Source organism: Pan troglodytes, chromosome 1, assembly GCF_028858775.2.
Source record: "Pan troglodytes isolate AG18354 chromosome 1, NHGRI_mPanTro3-v2.0_pri, whole genome shotgun sequence".
Taxonomy (NCBI): Eukaryota; Metazoa; Chordata; class Mammalia; order Primates; family Hominidae; genus Pan; species Pan troglodytes.
Window position 1 is genome coordinate 23,094,361 of NC_072398.2, and position 12,801 is coordinate 23,107,161.

The window sequence follows — 12,801 nt, forward strand, 5'->3', positions numbered from 1 at the left end:
TTTTGAGAGCTCTCTGCACCCCTTGCCATGAGACTGGATTTAAATCTTGCTTTCCCCTGGCCAGCCCCAAGCAAAGAGATGGGAGGAGGGCTTTGTTTCTCAAACAGCAACCTCTGCTGGGCCAGGCCAGGAAAGCACCCCACTAGGAAACAATCGTGTTAACAGAACCTGTGTTAATAGAAGCTTTCTGGTGGCAGAATTCTATCTAAATTTTTCTCTTTATATTATTCTGTTAACAAAATTTTCTACAACAAACGTGTACTTTTACAGTAAAAAAGAAAAACACCTAGATTTTATCTTGAATAGTTTTCTGACAGCTGGGAATGCCTTTTCCTTCTTGTGTAGTGTTCCCTTGAGTGGTTTACCTACAGCAGCCTGGATGTGGAGTAGGAGCTGGGATTTCTGCCTGTGTTCTGGCATCTGGTGACAGGATCTTTCTTATCCCCTTGTTGACTCAGGACTCTGGGAGGGTTTTATAAAAATAGCAATAATTAAATAGCTGAAACTTATGGAGAATTAACTGTGCCAGTCACTATTCTAAGTGTGGTTATATGTGTTAACATACACAACATCCTGATTAGGTACTATTACTATTGTTCCATTTTGCAGACATAGCAACTGAGGCATGGGGTGGTTATGCAACATGCCCAAGATCACACAGCTAGGATAGTGTATAACTGGCTCCAAAATTGTGCAAACCAGCTCTAGAGTCTACTCTGCTTAGCACTGCCCTCTCTCACCTCTCTGTTGAGTAATGTTCTGTTATTATAGATCTCCCTGACCCTTTGTTTCCTCACCTATAAACATCTACTTCAAGAAAAATTTGAGAAATAATACCAAATAGATAAAGCGTGTAGGGCATAGTATATGTGAAATACATTAACTAACTTTGGGAGGCCAAGATGGGAGGATCGCTTGAGCCCAGAAGTTGGAGACCAGTCTGGGCATCATAGGGAGACCCCACCACTACAAAAAATTTAAAATTTTTCTGAGTATGGTGGCACATGCCTGTGGTCCCAGCTTCTTGGGAAGCTGAGGCAGGAAGATGGCTTGAACCCAGGAGATGGGGGCTGCAGTAAGCCATGATAGTGCCACTGCACTCCAGCCTGAACAATAAAACAAGACCCTGTCCGAGGAGAAGGAGAAGAATGAGAAGAAGGAGGAGAAGAAGGAGAGAGGAGAAGAAGGAGAAGGAGGAGGAGGAGGAAGAAGAAGAGGAAGAAGAGGAGGAGGAGGAAAGAAAAGAGGAAATAAAAAGAGGAAGGTGAAGAGGAAGCAGGAGAAGGAGAAAGAGGAAGAGGAGAAGAAAGAAGAAAGAAGAAGAACAAAGAAAAAAAGAAAAAATTAACTAACCGTTATTAATATCCTGGGAGATCCCACTGAGGGGGATGGGGGTTTGGGAGGTAAGCTGTATACGGACCTTGATCTTCCAAGGATATACGCTTGAGGAATGCTCTTGATCAGATCTGTGGAGGGAAAATGATGGATTTCACCCCACATGTGAGCAAGATGCATGAGGCAAAAACCAGCCAGGGCTGGAGGCACTGCTAGACCTTCAGGATGGGATTTGGACACACATCAGGTTCTAGAGGAATGAAATCATGTCTATGCAAAGATTTGTATCTAAATGTTCATAGCAGTTTAATTTGTATTAGCCCAGAATTTGAAGAAATCCAAAAGTCTATCTACAGGTAAATAGATAACATGCACCCTATGCACGTTGCTTAACCTCTGTAATTTATTTATTTATTTATTTATCTATCTATCTATTTTGAGACAGAGTCTCGCTCTGTCTCCCAGGCTGGAGTGCATTGGCACGATCTCTGCTCACTGCAAGCTCCGCCTCCCGGGTTCCAGCCATTCTCCTGCCTCAGCCTCCGAGTAGCTGGAACTACAGGCGCCTGCCACTGCGCCCGGCTAATTTATTTATTTATTTATTTTGTATTTTTTAGTAGAGATGGGATTTCATTGTGTTAGCCAGGATGGTCTCGATCTCCTGACCTCGTGATCCGCCTGCCTCGGCCTCCCAAAGTGCTGGGATTACAGGTGTGAGCCACCGCCCCCGGCCACCTCTGTAATTTAGTTTCCTTTTTTTTTTTTTGGTACAGACAAGGTTTCACTATGTTGCCCAAGCTGGTCTCGAACTCTTGGCCTCAAGCCATCATCCATCTCAGAACCCCAAGTGCTGAGATTACAGGTGTGAGCCACCATGCCTGGATAGTTTCCTAATTTTTCTTTTATATTTTAATTGAACTGAACCTGGAATTTCCTTATTTTTAAATGGGGACAAGCCGGGTACGGTGGCTCATGCCTGTAATCCCAACACTTTGGGAAGCTGAGGCAGGCAGATCACCAGAGGTCAGGAGTTCGAGACCAGCCTGGCCAACACAGTGAAACCTCATCTCTACTAAAAAAAATACAAAAATTAGCCGGGCGTGGTGGCAGACACCTGTAATTCCAGCTACTTGGGAGGTTGAGGCAGGAGAATCGCTTGAACCTGGGAGGTGGAGATTGCAGTGAGCCGAGACTACGCCACTGCACTCCAGGCTGGGCAACAGAGCAAGACTCCATCTCAAAATAAATAAATAAATAAATAGGGACAATGATTCTTCAACAGCTATTGCAAGCTAACATGAGACAATGTATATAAAGAGTTTAGCCTAGCTCCTGGCATTTTTGAGGCGTTTGGTAGCTATTACTGGCACTCTTTAATGGTCAGTTCTAATAGTTAGAAAGCTATTGAGATGATATTGGTCCCCTATAACTTCCTGGTATTGCCATGCCAGGAATTCTGCATACAGTTTCAGTTGTTCCGCAAACTTTTTTTTTTTTTGAGATGGAGTCTTGCTCTGTTGTCCAGGCTGGAGTGCAGTGGCATGATCTCAGCCCACTGCAACCTCCACTTCCTGAGTTGAAGTGATTCTCCTGCCTCAGCCTCCCTAGTAGCTGGGATTGCAGGCGCATGCCATCATACCCAGCTAATTTTTGTAATTTTTTTAGTAGAGATGAGGTTTTGCCATGTTGGCCACGGTGGTCTTGAACTCCTGACCTTAAATGATCCACCTGCCTCGGCCTCCTGAAGTGCTGGGATTACAGGTGTGAGCCCCCGTGCCCAGCCGGTTCAACAAACACTGATTGGGCATCTCCTGTGTGCCAGGAACTGGGCCAGGTTTGTGAGCACAACTGAATATAAAAGAAGACCAGCTTCTGTTTACATGAGAGTCACTGGGATAACGATAGTCATCATGGATTCCTTGACATATCTCATTCTTAGGTTCAACCTCCTTCTCCCAGATCCTTTTACTGCACCTCTCACATATTTTTGTTTGTTGATTTTAATTAAGTCTCAAAAATACCCCTCCTCCAGGAAGCCTTCGCAAACTGCACTAAGCAATTATTATGGCCCCTTTCTGATCATCCTTTCAGCACTTGGGGACCCAGTTCCCACTCTTCCTATTTGTTTGCACTTGCCAATTTTATTTTCTTTTTTGAGACAGAGTCTCACTCTGTTGCCCAGGCTAGAGTGTAGTGGCACAATCTTGGCTCACTGCAGCCTCCACCTCCCGGGTTCAAGCAATTCTCCTGCCTCGGCCTCCTGAGTAGCTGCGATTATAGGTGTGTGCCACCCCAACTGGCTAATTTTGTATTTTTAGTAGAGGTGGGGTTTCACCGTGTTGCCCAGGCTGGTCTCAAACTCCTGACCTCAAGTGATCTGCCTGCCTTGGCCTCCCAAAGTGCTGGGATTACAGGTGTGAGCCACCGCGCCTGGCCTATTATATTATTATTGCTAGTATTATTTAACTTCGTGACACAGCTCTGTACTCATTTTTCTTGCATTTTTTGACTGCATACTCCTTGGTCTCCATATGGTAAGTTCATAATTTGTCTATAGAGAGAATAGAAAGATAATTCAGTCTTTCCTTCAGCACAGCTGACTCCACTTTGGCTTTTTTATTGATCATTTAGAAAAGTTTCATTCTCCACAGTATACTGCCTGGGGCAGACCTGCCCAGAGCCCCAGGTTTGCCCCAGCTCTGCAGCTCCCAGGCGGGGCCTCAGCGACCTCCTCTTCCCAGCCAGCCCCATCCCATCCCTCTGCCAGCCCCATAAGCACTGAGCGGCTGGGGCAGCGCTACCGACTCCGGCCAGCAGGTGGGGCCGAGGTGCCCTGAAGCTTAAGCCTCGGTCTCAGCATCTTTTGAACGAGTCCTTGGAATCAGAGGTCTCCTTTCCCAACCTTTCACGTCTTCTTGCTGTAACTGGAGGATATTATTTCATAATAATTATCATTATTATTACTATGTGAATGTTAGTTTGCAAGACAAGTGGAAGAACGTTCCCAACATTGTCAATGTTATGGGATTTGGGGAGACTTGTTTTTTAAAAAACAAATTTCTGGCTGGGCGCGGTGGCTCATGCCTGTAATCCCAGCACTTTGGGAGGCCGAGATGGGCAGATCACAAGGTCAGGAGATCGAGACCATCCTGGCTAACACGGTGAAACCTCGTCTCTACCAAAAATACAAAAAAATTAGCCGGGCGTGGTGGCGAGTGCCTGTAGTCCCAGCTACTTGGGAGGCTGAGACGGAGAATGGCGTGAACCCGGGAGGCGGAGCTTGCAGTGAGCCGAGATCACGCCACTGCACTCCAGCCTGGGCGACAGAGCAAGACTCTGTCTCAAAAAAAAAAAAAAAAAAAAAAAAAATCTGTAAGTGTTTGATTTCTCTTTTTTTGAGACGGAGACTTGCTCTGTCGCCCAGGCTGGAGTGCAGTGGCATGATCTCGGCTCACTGCAACCTCCGCCTCCCGGGTTCAAGCAATTCTCCTGCCTCAGCCACCCGAGTAGCTGGGACTACAAGCGTGTACCACCACGCCAGGCTAATTTTTGTATTTTTAGTAGAGACAGGGTTTCGCCATGTTGGCCAGGCTGGTCTCGAACTCCTGACCTCAAGTGATCTGCCCACCGGTATTTGATTTTTTTTTGTTAGAATCATCTTTACTTTTGAATCTGAAAAAAAATATGTATAATTTCATAATGGACAGTGGCCCTTAAGAGTGTTTTGGGGCTGTGCACAGTGGCTCATGCCTGTAATCCCAGCACTTTGGGAGTCCGAGGTGGGTGGATTGCTTGAGCCCAGGAGTTCGAGCCCAGCCTGAGCGACATAGCAAAATCCTGTCTCTACAAAAAATACAAAAAAATTTAGCCAGGCATGTATGCCTGTGATCCCAGTTACTTAGAAGGCTGAGGTGGGAGAATCACCTGAGCCCAGGGAGGTCGAGGTTGCAATGAGCTGTGATTGCACCACTGTACTCCAGCCTGGGCAACAGAATGAGACCTTGTCTCAAAGCAAAAAAAAAAAAAAAAAAAAAAAAAAAAAAAGAGTGTTTTGGACATGAAGTCCAGAGAGAAATGATTACAGCGACTATAAAAACCATATCTTATCTATTTATCATATTTTAAAGTTTCTAGAGCACTTTCACAGAGATAAGTTAACTTAGACCTATCAACATCATGTGATGAAACCAGGGCAGAAACAGTTTCTACTTTTTACAGATAAAGAGACAGAGGTCCAAAAAGTGGGTCTCAGATTGCCACAGTTAAATGTAATGGACTCCCATTCCCTCACCTACTCTGGTTAGCTCTGCTGGCTCTATTGACTGTGCTACTAATCTCCTCTTTCTTGTCATCTCCCTACCCTGCTTCTCTTCCAGATCTCATTATTTTCACCTGGACTGTAAGGGGAACCTCCATTCTGAGCTCCCTGCTGCCAGCCTCTCCTGCAGCCTCTCCTTCATGACATTCCCTTGCATAAAATCCTTCACTGGCTCCCCACCACCTACAGGACCACCGCAGGCCAATCTTTCTAGGCCCTGCACACCTGGCCCCTGCTGGCCTCCCCAGGCTCATCTCCTATCTCTCCACCCTTGCAGTAAATGCTCCAGCCAGGGATAACTAAACATGCCAGGCTCTCTTAGCCCTCAGGGCATTAGCAGATGGTATTCCTTCTGCCTATCTGATTGTTTCCACATCCTTCAGATGTAAAGGAGCACAGGGACCAATCAGATAATTCTATCCTGTGTGGAAGCCATCCACAAACCTTCCAGACATTGTGTATTCCTCTTTCTTCTATCTTAGGGAGTTACGAATGCCTACAGTGGTGCTGTAGACAGAATGTTTACCTCTTCCTAAAATGTGTATGTTGAAACCTAATCCCCTAAGTGTTGGTATAGGAGGTGGGGCCCTTGGGAGGTTATGAGGTCATGAGGGGAGAGCCCTCATGAATGGGATTAGAGCCCTTATAAAAGAGACCCCAGGCCAGGTATGGTGGCTCACACCTGTAATCCCAACACTTTGGGAGGCTGAGGCAGGTGGATTACTTGAGTCCAGGAGTTCAAGACGAGCTTGAGAAACCCCATCTCTACAAAAAAAATACAAAAATTAGCCAGGTGTGGTGCAGTGTGTCTGTAGTCTCAGCTAATTGGGAGGTTGAGGTGGGAGGATCACCTGAGCCTGGGAGGCAGAGGTTGCAGTGAGATTACGCCACTGCACTCCAGCCTGGGTGACAGAGTGAGACCCTGTCTCAAAAATAAAATAAAAGAGACTCCAGAGAGCTCCCTTGTCCCTTCTACCATGTGAGGACTCAGCCAGAGGATGGCCATCTATAAACTAGGAAGCAGGACTTCACCAGACACTGAATCTGCTGGAGCCTTGATCTGGGACTTCTCAGCCTCTAGAATGGTGAGCAATAAATTTTTGTTGTTTTTAAGCTACCCAGTAAATGGTATTTTGTTATAGCAATTCAAGCAGACTAAGACAGTGGTCAGGCAAGTAACAATATAAATTGATAGAGAGCTGTATAAGATGATAAACCGATTTTTTTTTTTTTTTTTTGAGACAGAGCTTTGCTCTTGTCGCCCAGGTTGGAATGCGGTGGCGCGATCTCGGCTCACTCCAATCTCCACCTCCCATGTTCAAGTGATTCTCCTGCCTCAGCATCCTGAGTAGCTGGGACTACAGGCACACACCACCACGCCTGGCTAATTTTTGTATTTTTAGTAGAGACAGGATTTCGCCATGTTGGCCAGGCTGGTCTCGAACTCCTGATCTCAGGTGATCCACCCACCTTGGCCTCCCAAAGTGCTGGGATTATAGGTGTGAGCCACTGCGCCCAGCTGATAAACTGATTTTTATCATTTTCTACAAAACCAAATATAGGTCCATGATAGATAGCATGGACAGTGTCTGTCACCATGGGCTGGGGGACTGTTGAGAACTTGAGAGCACATGTCTCTCCTGAAGAAGGCATTCTCTACACAACTGCACCTCATTGTTGTCAAGCACCAATGTCAGGCCCATAGTTGCCAGATTTCTTAGTTTTTTAAGGTAAGTCATAAATCTGGATTTTTACATTAAAATTCCAGATTTAAAAATGCTAGCAACCAATTCAAATTTAAAGCATTATAGGGGCTAATTCTTCCAAGCCACATAAAAGATACTAGTGGGTAGGCTTTATCTTGGGAGCCCCGAGTGTGCAAACTCTCTTTTACATTGTAAGGGAGCATTGTATATAATAGTGGACAAAATTTACTAAAGGCCCAGTATGTGTCAGGCTAGTCCTTTTTGCTATGTTGCCCAGGCTGGAGTATAGTGGCACGATCATAGTTCACTATAACCTCAAATATCCGCTTACCTCAGCCTCCTGAATAGCTAGGACTACAGGTGTGCACCACCACACCTGGCCAATGTTTGAAATTTTTTGTAAAGACAGGGTCTCGCTGTGTTGCCCAGGCTGGTCTTGAACTCCTGGCCTCAAGTGATCCTCCCACCTTGGCCTCCCAAAGTGCTGGGTTTACAGGTGTGAGCCACTGTGCCTAGTCTCAAACAGGTCCTTTTCTATGTGCTTTACATGTACAGTATTCATAGATTCAGTCCTCTCAACAGCCTAAGAGGGGGATAGTACTATTATTCCCATTTTATAAAGGAGGAAACAGAAGTAAAGTAACTGACTCAACGTCACGAGTTGGTAAAATTCCAGCACTGGAAGCCTGGCCCTAATTTGGTGCTTTTGCCACAGTCTCACCTACTGGACCATAAACACCTTGGGTGTAGATACCACAGCACTCACCTTTGTATCCTAAAATACCTGGTATATGGCCAGGCATGGTGGCTCATGCCTGTAATCCCAGCGCTTTGGGAGGCCAAGGTGGGCGGATCACGAGGTCAAGTTCGAGACCAGCCTGGCCAAGATAGTGAAACACTGTCTTTACTAAAAATACAAAAATTAGCTGAGCATGGTGGTGCGCACCTATAGTCCCAGCTACTCAGGAGGCTGAGGCAGGAGAATTGCTTGAACCCGGGAGGCAGAGGTTGTGATGAGCCTAGATCATCCCACTGCACTCCAGCCTGGACAACAGAGCGAGACTCCATCTCAAAAAAAATAATAATAATAAATAAAATAAAATAAAATACCTGGTATACAAGGCACTCCTTACATGTATGTTGAGCTGAACTGATATCATACATAATAGTGTAATTACACCTTCATTCATTCACTCAGTAAGACATTCTGAACGCCTACCATGTTTCCTATCCTGTGCTAGGGACTGTGGAAGTCCAGGGAAATGCCCCCTTGCTCTCTAAGTGCTTGCAGTCAAGGAATACAAAATAATTTTCACTACTAAAGGGTACTGCATTACTAAATAAGACTAACTGCAAAACTTTACTGAGTACTGATTATTAGTTCACCAGAAAAAGCAGGAAACAAAAAGTTGAACTCAGTCTCTGTCTAGTGATCCACGATATTTACAGAAAAGATGAAAATATGTGGAGAGAACAAATGGAAAGTCTAAATTTCAGAAAGCATTTCAGAAATGGTAAACACTTCATGTGGAAAATTATTGAATGGAATGGAGCTTAAGAAATTCACACAGTAAAGTTTGCGGATTGGAAATTATCCTTTTTTGGCTGGGCGCAGTGGCTCATGCCTGGAATCCCAGCACTTTGGGAGGCCAAGGCAGGCAGATCACCTGAGATCAGAGGTTCGAGACCAGCCTGGGCAACATGGTGAAACCCCATCTCTACTAAAAATACAAAAATTAGCTGGGCATGGCGGTGCATTCTTCTTCTTTTTTTTTTTTTTTTGAGATGGAGTCTCACTCTGTCACCCAGGCTGGAGTGCAGTGGCGCGATCTCGGCTCACTGCAAGTTCCGCCTCCCGGGTTTGCGCCATTCTCCTGCCTCAGCCTCCCGAGTAGCTGGGACTACAGGCGCCCGCCACCACGCGCAGCTAATTTTTTGTATTTTTAGTAGAGACGAGGTTTCACTGTGTTAGCCAGGATGGTCTCGATCTCCTGACCTCACGTTCTGCCCGCCTCGGCCTCCCAAAGTGCTGGGATTACAGGCGTGAGCTACCGGGCCTGGCTGGTGGTGCATTCTTGTAATCCCAGCTACTCAGGAGGCTGAGTCAGGAGAATTGCTTGAACTCGGGAGGCGGAGGCTGCAGTGAGCCGAGATCGCGCCACTGCACTCCGGCCTGGGCAACAGAGTGAGATTCCATCCCAAAAAAAAAAAAAAAAAAGATCCTTTTTTTTTTTTTTTTTAACGAAAGCAAGTTTATTAAGAAAGTAAAGGAATAAAAGAATGGGTACACCATAGGCAGAACACCCAAAAGTATCCTCTTTTATAAAAGAACAGACATGGAGAAGATATTTGAAAGGTTTCAAAAATACACCTTTTTGATCAATCTGTGTGCCTCCTCACATATAAAAGACAGGGTTATAGAAAAACAGGTAGTTGGCCGGGCACGGTGGCTCACGCCTGTAATCCCAGCACTTGGGGAGGCCAAGGCAGGCGCATCACGAGGTCAGGAGATTGAGACCATCCTGGCTAACACGGTGAAACCCCGTCTCTACTAAAAATACAAAAAAATTAGCCAGGTGTGGTGGCGGGCGCCTGTAGTCCCAGCTACTCAGGAGACTGAGGCAGGAGAATGGCGTGAACCCGGGAGGCGGAGCTTGCAGCGAGCCAAGATCGCGCCACTGCACTCCAGCCTGGGTGACAGAACAAGACTCCGTCTCAAAAAAAAAGGAAAAGAAAAACATAGTTGCGCTGAACTGTTTATATAAGTTAGATTCTACTGTGACAAGTGCATTATAACAAAGATCTATTGAAAAATCTTGGGGGAAGAAGGAATTACAAAACAGTAATGGATGTTTGTTATTTTATGGTAATGGTTATACAGGTATATGCCTGTGCCAAAACTCATCATATTGTAAACTTTAATATTTGCAGTTTATTATACAACAATTATACTCAATAAAGCATGGGAAAAACATGTTTCCTAGACTTGCTATTCAAAGTGTGGTCTGTAGACAGCAGCATTGGCATCACCAGAAAGCTTATGAGAAATGTATACTCTCAGGCCTCCCTCTATACCTACTGAGTCAGAATCTGCAGTTTAAATAAGACATTCAGGTGAGCCTGTCTGGAACTCATCTCCCACAGTGAACTGTTAAAGCGAAGTTATATTCTCTAATTTTTTAATTTTATTTTTTAGAAACAGGGTCTCATTCTGTCGCCCAGGCTGGAATGCAGTGACGCCATCATGGCTTACTGGAGCCTTGACCTCCCAGGCTCAAGTGATCCTTCCACCTCAGCCTCCCAAGTAGCTGGACCCTAGGCACATGCCACCATGCCCAGCTAATTTTTTATTTTTTTGTAGAGACAGGGTCTTCCTATGCTGCCCAGGCTGTTCGCAAACTCCTGGGCTCGAACAATCCTCCTGCCTCAGCCTCCCAAAGTGCTGGGATTACAGGCATGACGCACTGTGCCAACCCCTAATGTTTTTAGTCATTAAGGGCAACCACCTACACAATGGCCCTTGATGTTTCTATTAGCAAGAGGTTCAGATGCTTGGTCTAGAGGATGTTTGGGTTTTCCAACCATATTCAATATGTTAAATTACAAAACAATAAAAAAGTCCATATAATTTTTTTTAATGTATGTCTTTTTTTGAGACAGAGTCTCTCTCCATCACCTAGGCTGGAGCGCAGTGGTGTGATCTTGGCTCACTGCAACATCCACCTCTCAGGTTCAAGCAATTCTCCTGCCTCAGCCTCCTGAGTAGCTGGGATTACAGGTGCCTACCACCACGCCCAGCTAATTTTTGTATAAAAAGTCCATGTAATTAATTAATTACCATATTTTACCTACCTTCCTAGGTATATTCTATAGGTTTTAATAATTATTGTATACTTTTTTAAAAAATAACATTTTTTTCTGATTACAAAAGAAATGCTTATCGTGAAAACTTGGAAAACAGAATCTAGCATTTCATGAAGAAGGGTTATATTTACCCTACTCATTATCATCCCAACAGTTATTGAATGTTAAAGGTAGAACACTGAGCAAAACACAGGGGAATATATATGTATATATAACATTTTGAAGGTTAGGCACATAATATGCATATTTTTAAGCTAATGAAGCTAAATATAAAGATCCAAGCTAAGTGGGAAGAACACAGACCTTAGAGCAGTAGAATTAGAGTTTTTAGTCCTCTACAACTAGAAGTGGGTTTACCATAAAGTTAATGAAGCTCAAGCTTCAGGGCCCCTTGCTTACACAGGCCCCTCCCAAGGCCCTTAGAGCGGCCTTAGCAGTATACGCTTCTGTAACAGTTTTGAGAGTAAGATATGTAAGACCTCTGTCTTCGTTTCTAACTTCCCTTCGTCATCCTCCTCTGGTTAGGAGGTATTGAAATGGCTATAGGCTTTGTGGGGGATTTGGCTAAGGGGACAATGAATAGGGATACATTTAATTTGGGGTCAGTGGCATGCATTTAAGTGGTTTGCAGTCACTTCTGCATGTTTTTAAATTATTGCTCACCATGGGTGTAGGAATGGCTTTCTGGAATATACCTACTGCCCATTATGTCAATTCAGCCAGCACCATGTCACAAAAGTGCAAGGCCAAAGGGCGAAGGAACCCTATGTTGCCTGACACAGGAAGTACTTGGGTAGTGGAGGAGCAACAAGGTTTGAAAGAAAAGAAAGAGCTAGTAAAATTCTTCCATTCTTTTTCCTCTTCTGGGGATGTTGTCTATAGGCACACAGAATGGTCCAGCGTTTGACATACTGTTGTAGGCTTTCCTACAATACAGCTTCTAATAAAACTAGGCTGTCCTGAACCCCTGGTAATAGAATTGCTTACCTTTATACCAAGAAGGCTGGGAAAGCACCAAAATCTACTGTGGTGTGTACCCACGCAGACTTCAAGGGGTTCGTGCTATAAGACCCGAAGTCTTATGAGATTGTCCAAAACACAAAAAACCATGTCAGCAGGGCCTATGGTGGTTCCATGTGTGCTATATGTGTTTGTGACAGGATCAAGCATGTTTTCCTTATCGAGGAAAAGAAAATCATTGTGAGAGTGTTGAAGGCACAAGCACAGGGTCAGAAAGCTAAATAAAAAATGAAGCTTTTTTGAGTAATTAAAATTAAAAGACTTAAAAATATGCTTCCAACCATCAGAAGTGGAAGATTATAAGGAGAGGGATCAATTCTCTCAATGCCTAATCAAAATGAAGGTTCTCACTCACTGAGAATCTAAGTCATATCTGCAATTATAACTGCACCATACTTCATGTTTTTATGTGAAGCATGCAAAAGGGAATAGATTAGAAACCCTATGTTTATGGGACAAAAACTTATAGTTGTACTACAGTGAGTCTGTCTGTATGTGAAGTTATATGTCTTATCCACCGTAATGAATGAGATCCTGTCTGAATGCAGCATACAAATC

At 44.5% G+C, this 12,801-nt stretch overlaps 1 pseudogene; it reads left to right on the top strand.

Annotated features, from left to right (window-relative positions):
- The first annotated feature begins 12,114 nt into the window (after positions 1–12,114).
- LOC107970390 (large ribosomal subunit protein eL34-like) lies at positions 12,115–12,468 on the top strand (annotated as a pseudogene).
- Positions 12,469–12,801: the final 333 nt, after the last annotated feature.